This window comes from Sander lucioperca, chromosome 5 (assembly GCF_008315115.2).
Source record: "Sander lucioperca isolate FBNREF2018 chromosome 5, SLUC_FBN_1.2, whole genome shotgun sequence".
NCBI classification, from domain to species: domain Eukaryota; kingdom Metazoa; phylum Chordata; class Actinopteri; order Perciformes; family Percidae; genus Sander; species Sander lucioperca.
In genome coordinates this window covers 26327075-26335688 of record NC_050177.1, presented here as the reverse complement: position 1 = coordinate 26335688, position 8614 = coordinate 26327075, and positions in this window count along the sequence as shown.

Genomic DNA, 8614 nt, shown 5'->3' with positions numbered 1-8614 from the left:
CAGTCTGACCTTTGCAACCCTCGCCACCCTGTCGCAGTAGCAGTCATAATGAACTATATCATAGTCATTAAATTGGTGTCACTAACAACGATAATCCATTTATTTGTGAAATCTCCACTGAGCCTTTTTAAACACTAGATGTCGCCAGTGTATGGAAGTGGCATCGCCATGGTTCAAGGCTTTGTACCAGACTGATAGATTAAGGATTTATTGGTGTCATTTAAATTCGAGAATCACAATTGGATGTCACCTTCTAAGCACTGAGATCTTTTTGTCTTTTCCAAATGGAAAGTCCTTTTTTCAGACACAAAATAAGGTTTTATTTGTTCTTATAGGAGTTGATTATTTTGAGTTGAGTGTTAAGAAGAGTTTTTTTAATGGACCAATGCTCTTAAAAAAAACTAATTCTTTTTTTCTTTTTTTTTAATTCTTCTCACAGTAGAGAGGCAGACCCACAGAGCATTTGGGGTAGTTGAAGTTAAAGACTCCCACAGAGCAGGTTGGTTTTGTCAGGGTGGTGAAACTGCTTCCTCATTTCACTCCATTCCTTGCCTCTCATTTATTTCAATTTGCACTTAAGGGAAAATGGACATTTGAACACTTTGATGTGTTCAGAGGGGGGGAAATGCAAAGTTGTCTTAATCGTGGGTTTATTTTCCTCCCATCATATTGTCCTCAGTGACATTTCCAAACGTTGAATGGTGGTAACTTTAATGAGGATTACTCAGTTCTTTTTAGCTTTTAATCCAGTTAATTTTAAAACTACGCTTCTTCACTTTACAGGGAAAATGCAACCAGAACCGTTCACAACACTCCTTCCATCTTCCCTTGTCTTTTTTTGCCTTGCAGTTGCTAAGTCTTAGTTTTTTTTCACAAGTATAAATTAAAACACTACTATCCCAGTGAATAGTAGGCTCTTACATGTCTTTGATGTTCTGCTGCAGCTTTTTAATTTAAATTTGTCAACGATATCTCTTTAGTTTAATTTGACACTAAATGTGATGCAAAAAGTGGAAATTCCTTGTCTTCCAAAAAAAAAGCATACTTGTATACCCCCCTTCCCTCCCTCACTGGATTGAGTATTAGGAACAACCCCATCTTTGGAAGTTTTAGTTTGGTACCCAGTTTGCACATGCTATGGTATATCTGTTACCGTAAGGTTGTGTTTAAAACTGAAGCCCAACGTCTGTTCAGCGTTGAGAGAAGTGAACTGTATGTTAGCTATTTGGTCCAGAGTGAAGGACCAGCGTCAGGCTTGTGATATGAAGTGTAAATCTGTTTTTAATTTGTTTTTTTATGTTCTGTTTTTTTTTTGTTGAGTTTTTTTTTTTTTTTTTTTTTAAAGATCAGTTAGTGATCTAGTACTATAACTAAGCCAAGTTTGTAATTGTATATTTACTGTAAAATGTAGAACATTGAATAACTATTAAAATTTTCCTATAAAAGGAAGATTGTTTTGTGTGACTTTTTTTTCTGAGCCTCACCTTAACACAGAACTTCCACCTTATTAAAGGGGCGTGACTCTTTGTAGGTCAAGCATTATGCAAATCTCTGCCTGAGTCACAAATCAAGCATCAAAGGGAATTGTTGCCCTTTAATTGGATTCACATAGCCTGACAAGCCAGACCCACATCAAGATGTTGGGTCTGGGAACTCACCGTTGGCAGGGCTCAATCTGAGTGGCGGGATAAACGGTTGTCTTTCAAATTCCCTCTGCCCTCATAGCCAACCAGAGCAACGCTAGTTGATAGAGTAAACGTATCCGGTCGGCAAAACTCCAAACACATCTTCCTTTTTTAAGAATGACTTCGGTGCCGTTCTTTGTTCTTTTCTCAAAGAAAAGCTTGACTCCAAGTCTTCCAGAGTCGCGGCCAAAGCCGATTCGAAAGACCGCTGTTCGCCAGGAGCCATCTTCTTTGTTTTCAAGTAGCAGGGAATTCATGCGGAACCGTCGTAACTCTGTCGTCATTATGTTAAGCCCACCCACCGACTCTATACACGATGTGATTGGCCCGGCTAGAGTTTGGCTTTTCCAACTCGCAAGCCAATGGAGAGTTGCTAGACCCCCTGGCTGCAAACTACATTTGCTGCCGCTAGGGTGCGTCTAGATTTCTAGGCTAGGATTCACACATATTCCTGCAAAAATGTAAGGCTCACTTTTGATTTGTGAACTTAAATTGTATTTGTATAGCTATCCAGAAAGACCAAGTCTGTAGTGATGAAAAAAAGCTGGTGTGGCTTCATAGATGGGGATTAGTGTATAATTTGTGGTGAGAATTCTTTGTCAACTGTTTTCAAGGTCTAGAATTGACTTTTAATCTAAACTGATGCCCCATTTTTTTTATGTTGAGTTTTTGACTCAAGCAATGCCTCCTCCAAAGGCAGTAAAGAAGACTCCCAAGTTGTTTTTTTTGAAAACGTTATGAGGATACTAGCAATGTGTTTTGGTGAAAAGCACTGAATGTAAACGTGTTTACAAGAAAACTCCACAAGACACATTTAAGATTATATCTGTAAAGAAAAGAAAAAACGTCACAAAGAAATTACTTTATTGTCAATGGAGAGAGTATCTGAAGGGGGCTGAGGTAATGACTTTTATAGTGGCTGGAGGTGTTGGCCAGGTAAGTGAACTGTTCCATCTAACCTGCAGGAGAGCAAGAACAAGCGACCAGGTAAAGCATGACATAGGCCCACCACAGTATTGACTTAAAGTTCCAAAACAATAGTATCGGTGAGCATATTCTCCCTTTAATAACATATCAACATTGCAGTCTTTGCTTTTCTTTGTGGAATAGGTTGCTGTGAGGACACTGACACTGACTGAAAGTTTGTGATACTTTTTGTGAAAGTTGAGTGTTCAAATAGAAGAACCTGAAAGCATTATTTCCTCAGTGGCTGAAAAAGACTGACAGCAAAGATCACTCACTCTTTCACTTCTCCCTACATCCATCAGCAGACATCCAAACTGGGTTGTGCAATAACCACCACTCACACAGATAAACGCACTACTGAACAAACTGACACACACCTCTTAAATGCACAATGCCCCACCGAAAAACACACACACGCATACACACACCGTCTCATATCTTTATCACTGGCAATAGTGGTTGCTGCTTACGATGCGGATTAGAAGATTTAGTCAGTTTTGACAGTAATAAGAAAAATGCTGTCAGTGTCATAAATATATTAAACCTTTGTGGATGTTTCAAGAAGTATTTTCTTCTTTTATTTACGTGTCCACTTCTCTTTCCCTGTTATCTAGTCATCTTGTTTATTCCTTCCAGTTCCACACTGGCTTATCAGAGCTCTAATCAATGCCAAGACTTATAACTTCTGCTGAACATCAGCCACTGTTGCAACAAGTGACAATATGGTATGAAGTGTTAAAACTGTAAAATCCACTGTACAACAATAACATTAGCTACTGGTCATACCAGACCAAGTAAGGCAGTTGCAGTAAACCCCTGCATGTATTTTATTTATTGCTTCTAAATTCAACTGTTCCTCCGTAAGAGGAAAGATGTGTTATTTCTTTTTTTGAAAAGTCTCACTTTACAGTCAAAGGATTTTCAGATAAAAGCATATTCATGAGTAAAAGCATATATTAAAAGGGGCTATTATATTATTTATATATATATATATATATATATATATATATATATATATATATATATATATATATATATATATATATTATATTGAGCTATTCGTTGTTTTGAATTGCCAGATGAAGTTGAGGCGAGTGTTAATGACAGTGGCCACAGAGGTTCATTATTGAGTAACTAATGATTTAATTTATCCACTGGGATCTGCAGGCCAGGGCATGCAGCAACACATGGCCTCACAGCACCATATTGAACAATTTCTGCACCTGGGCATCTGCAGCTTTGTCTCTGCATTTTATTTTCCAGTCTCTTGCGCTTTCGTTCAATCACAGCGTCTTTTTAGTTGGTATTTGTGTAGAAACATTCATCATTCTATTGTCAACAGCGTCCGATAGCAGTATGCACTCTTTATTTCACAATAGGAGAGCATGTGATCTTTATGTGATGTGTTGTTTTAATTGTGTAAGTATGCTGTTTCCCCATCATACAGCCTTTTTCTACACAGCAGTGCCACCTGCTCAGGCTTTCGCTTCCTATCTCTGATAATAGGAAGGAAGGAATACAATGTTCTGTAAATTCACACCTGATAATGTATTAACAACTGACACTATTTTCAAATTAAGTTTGTGTCTTTTCCCTCCAGGTTTCCCATTTAATATACTGTGGTTCATCTTTAATAGTTAAAAACTAGACTGGGTGCTGTACAATGTATACATGTTTAAGCTGTCAGTGCATATTAATATTAATATTCAGCTGACACAAACAAAATACACACAGCTCTTTAAGCAGACAACTCATCAAAAGCAAATCATAACATCCTGTAGAGGCCTCTCTCAGACAGTACTGGGCATACTTTGGATGGACACATAATCACACACAATTCGGTCTGACAGTAGACAGTAGTTTCAGGGATTTTAAGTTCAAGTGACAGTTGACAGCCTGGAAAAACCAGATGCAGGTTGTAAAAACATTCCATCTCTGATGGCATTTACACGGTAATAGTGTGTGAAAACAGCCACTCATGCACAAGTTTGAAATGAAGGTTTTAGCTCAAGTGGTGTACATGTACTGTATGTCAGGGTAATCAGAATATTTGTCTACACAAGTCTATACAAGTCTTTTGTGGGAAACCTAAACACATACAAGGACTATTTGGTTCAGCTTTGGGTTGTTGACAGTGAAACGGTTACTCTGCAGCCATCAAGACCATCCCAATGGTGAGCAGTGCAAAATAAAATTCTAAATACAATTTTTGTTTAATTAGGTCCAGATTTAACCCTTTTACTTGTGCACTCCCACAGTTTCCCCTTCACAAGGATGCGTTTGTTACTGTCGAGCGTTTCGAGCTGTGCAATTGCAGAACCGAAAAGAAGGGTGGAGGACTGAAATGACGTGTTTAGATCAAAGAGGGTCTTTCGCTGCTCCACAATAGCCGCTTTCCGACTGGAGGGATTTTTTGCCCCCAACGTCTCCTCCCAGGCAGCACGGCAATGATTATGTTTAGGGTTAGCTGCCTGGAAGGTGCCGTTGGAGGCAGAAAACACCATCAAGCGGGATTTTTGCAGTTCCTAGAACATAACGGTCCTAGAAACCTTTTTTCTCCTGTTCCGACTGGACCAATTTGGAGATTATTAAGTTCCTCTGGCCACAGTCCCTGTAACTCTTTCAGCTCCTACTTCAGGGCAGGGTCTTTTCCCTTTTCCGCATAGTGGTGGTTAGATGGCTGTGATTATAATAACAAAAGGTCAGTTCCTATGGCCACTTGGCCAGTGTGAATGCAAATGGCAAAACCGGTTTTGGGGGAGAGTAGTTAGTAGAACTGTTTAGAAGTGGACTGTTCCTATAACTACGTTCCTGTAACTACTTGGTCGGAAAGAGGCTAATCATTACCAAATTTGCTGATTAAGCTTTCAGCAACTTGTTACTGAAAGAACATTAACTTCCCTGTCTTCACATGTCTCTGTTTCAACATGACAAACGATCTCATTCAGAAAAAAAGAGGTTGGATCCACTTTCATAATTCATTTTCTCTATAATTGGCAGAAAGACTGCAGATAATTTAGATAGATAGATTTTACCCCCTTGTCATCTTTCACTGTTCATATCTGCTTTGTGTTTGCTATAGTTGGCCTTAAAATCACACAATATTGAACTCTATGTTTATTATAATATCTTTACAACTGTGAAATACATTGTTGCCACCTCAGTTGTATCAAAGTTTCTATAAATTCTACAAATTCCTATATGCAGATGTTGCAAAACAACCAGTTTTGTGCTATGTCGAGGGTAATGACAGACAATTTTCTTGCCAAGTGTTTTTTGTACAAGCAACTAACAGATAATGAATGAGTCATCCTTTTTTCCTCTCTTTCCCAGCTAATTCCTGTGAACAATACACTTGAATTCAAAAGTCATAACCACAATACTGGATACTTTCACACTTTATATAATATAATATGTAATATAGTATAACAACACTTGATTCAATCCACATCATTATCCATATTATCCATTACAAAATGGCGATGTATGCTGACGACTCAACAATATACATAGCGGCATCTACAGCTGAATGCCTTACTAGTGTTTTGAATAAGGAATTGCAGTCAGCATTGGAATGGGTAACAAATAATCAACTAGTTCTTAATGTATCTAAAACCACAAGCATTGTATTTGGAACAAAAAATCTGTTGTTTAGTGAACCTAAATTAAATTTATGTGTTGAAGGTAAGGTAGTTGAACAGGTACAAAGGGCCAAGCTTCTTGGGGTTATAGTAGACAGTAAATTATCCTGGTCTCAACACATTGATGGGGTGGTAAAAAAAATGGGTAGAGGTCTCTCAGTTATAAGGAAATGTTCAAATCTCTCAATAAAAATGTAATGGGAAACGTCATTAAAACGATTGTCCTATCTCATTTTGACTATTGTTCAGGGGTTTTTGTCAGGTGATGCCATATCAACTATATAGACATTGCAAATTGCTCAGAATAAGGCCGCACGCTGTGTACTATGGTGCCCACTCAGATCAAGCATTGATGCAATGCATGGCTGCTTATCCTGGTTAAGTGTAAGGAACAGATTAACTGCCTCATTGCTTATCTTTACCAGAAATATTTTAGTGACTAAACAGCCGAGGGTGTTGTATCAGCAACTTAGTCTTAGTTCTGATAAACATGACTACAGTACTAAGCATGCTACAGAGGGCAAATTCACATTACCTAAAGTAAGAACAAATAAAGGAAAAAACACCGTAATATATAGAGCTATGATTAATTGGAATGCAATGCCTAGTCATGTTATTCAAGAAAATAGAAAACCTCAATTCAAAGTATTACTTAAAGAACATCTCCTAGCTGAGCAGAACTCTGTATTGGATGACATTTAATGAATGCTGTCAGTATCATTGAGGGGTCTCTGTGTGCATTTGCTTGGTCATATTATTAGTGAACAATGTTATAATCTCATCTCTATGATCTATGAATAATTTAAACTAGGTCCTGTGTTGTAGTGTGTTGTGTTGAATGTTGTTATGTCTTGTTATTTTTTTTCGTAGTTTTTCTTTCAGTGATGTATTGAATGTTGTTTTTGGTGGTTGTTTTTAATGTAATGATGCACGGCAATGTATAGCTGCACAAGTTGTGAGTGGACTCCAGGAAGAATAGCTGTGGCTACGGCCCCAGCTAATGGAGATCCCAATAAAATAAAATCAAATCAAATTAAATTAACAGTTGGTTTTCTTTCACGTCTTTCTCAGTTATGGAAGGTTTGCCACTTATACTCCAGGTTTAGGATTTGACAGTTACAGCGCGTGGAGTCTGTTCAAATCAATCATTCTAAATAATGATTAAATGGCTAAATAACAACATGATAACAGACAGTTATCCTCCTTTAAGTAACATCTGTTATTTATAAGTTTGTTAAAAATAGATGATTAGACTATGAAAGGCAGACTCACTGGGAATAAGAGTGAGGCCATATGGCTGTGACTCAATGGCCACAACACTGAAAACAAAAGCAAGAGGACATAATAAACCACAGTATTTAATGTAGCTTGAAAACACAGCCATTGGACAACAGTGGTTTCCTTCAGATCTCAGGTCTCTAACTGCAATCACCAGATGGGATCTAAAGCACAACCATTACTTCATAAATACACCGGTTGGCCTGCTGTTTCTTATCTGTATATTCTGTACTTCACCACTGCTTTAACATGGGTACTCAAAATTGAAATATCTAAAACACACCACACATATCAAGTTATTTTTCAAAAACATTCATTAAGTAGGCTACTGCAAATCTGAAGGAACAAAAGGCACACGAGGCAACAGCCACAACTGTTTCCATGCACACCTATTTAGTTAAAAAAAAACTGACATCAATTAGTAATCAATGAATTATTAGTGCTTTGTGATGTTTACTGGAAGCTATAGCAGGTTGTTCTGCGGCATCCCAAATTTGTATGTCTCTGTTGTGGCTACATCTTATCAGATACACTCTGATTGAAACCGGAGGCTAAGCAGGAAACCGCAATGTTCCCAAATCAAATAAGAGTAGCACAATAAAAGTCTCATAAAATCCCAACGAGAAGAGACACGGTGACACACAAAAGCCAGCTGTTACTCAGTGATGTTTTGCCAAAAGCTGTCAATGTTTAATGTCAATGCTCATGACCTCAATATTTAATTGGATCCTAGGTAATGGCCACTTGCCAAAGGGGAAAAAAACTATTCAAACTATTCATTCACTTTTTGAAGTTTGTTATAAGTAATTTTAATCCTCGATTTCAACATTGACTTAACTGGCATGAGGCATACATTGTTGCCAATATTACTTGCGGTTTACTAGTCCAAGCGCCTTGATTTAGAACAGTGATCAAATAGTTGACCGGAACTATGTTTGATACAGGCTAGTACACCTGCCAGCATTCATAAAACAAGTGGTGATTGTTTTGAAAAATGATGCATAAGCAGGTTCAAAATAACTGCATAAAATAAAAGCTCATAGA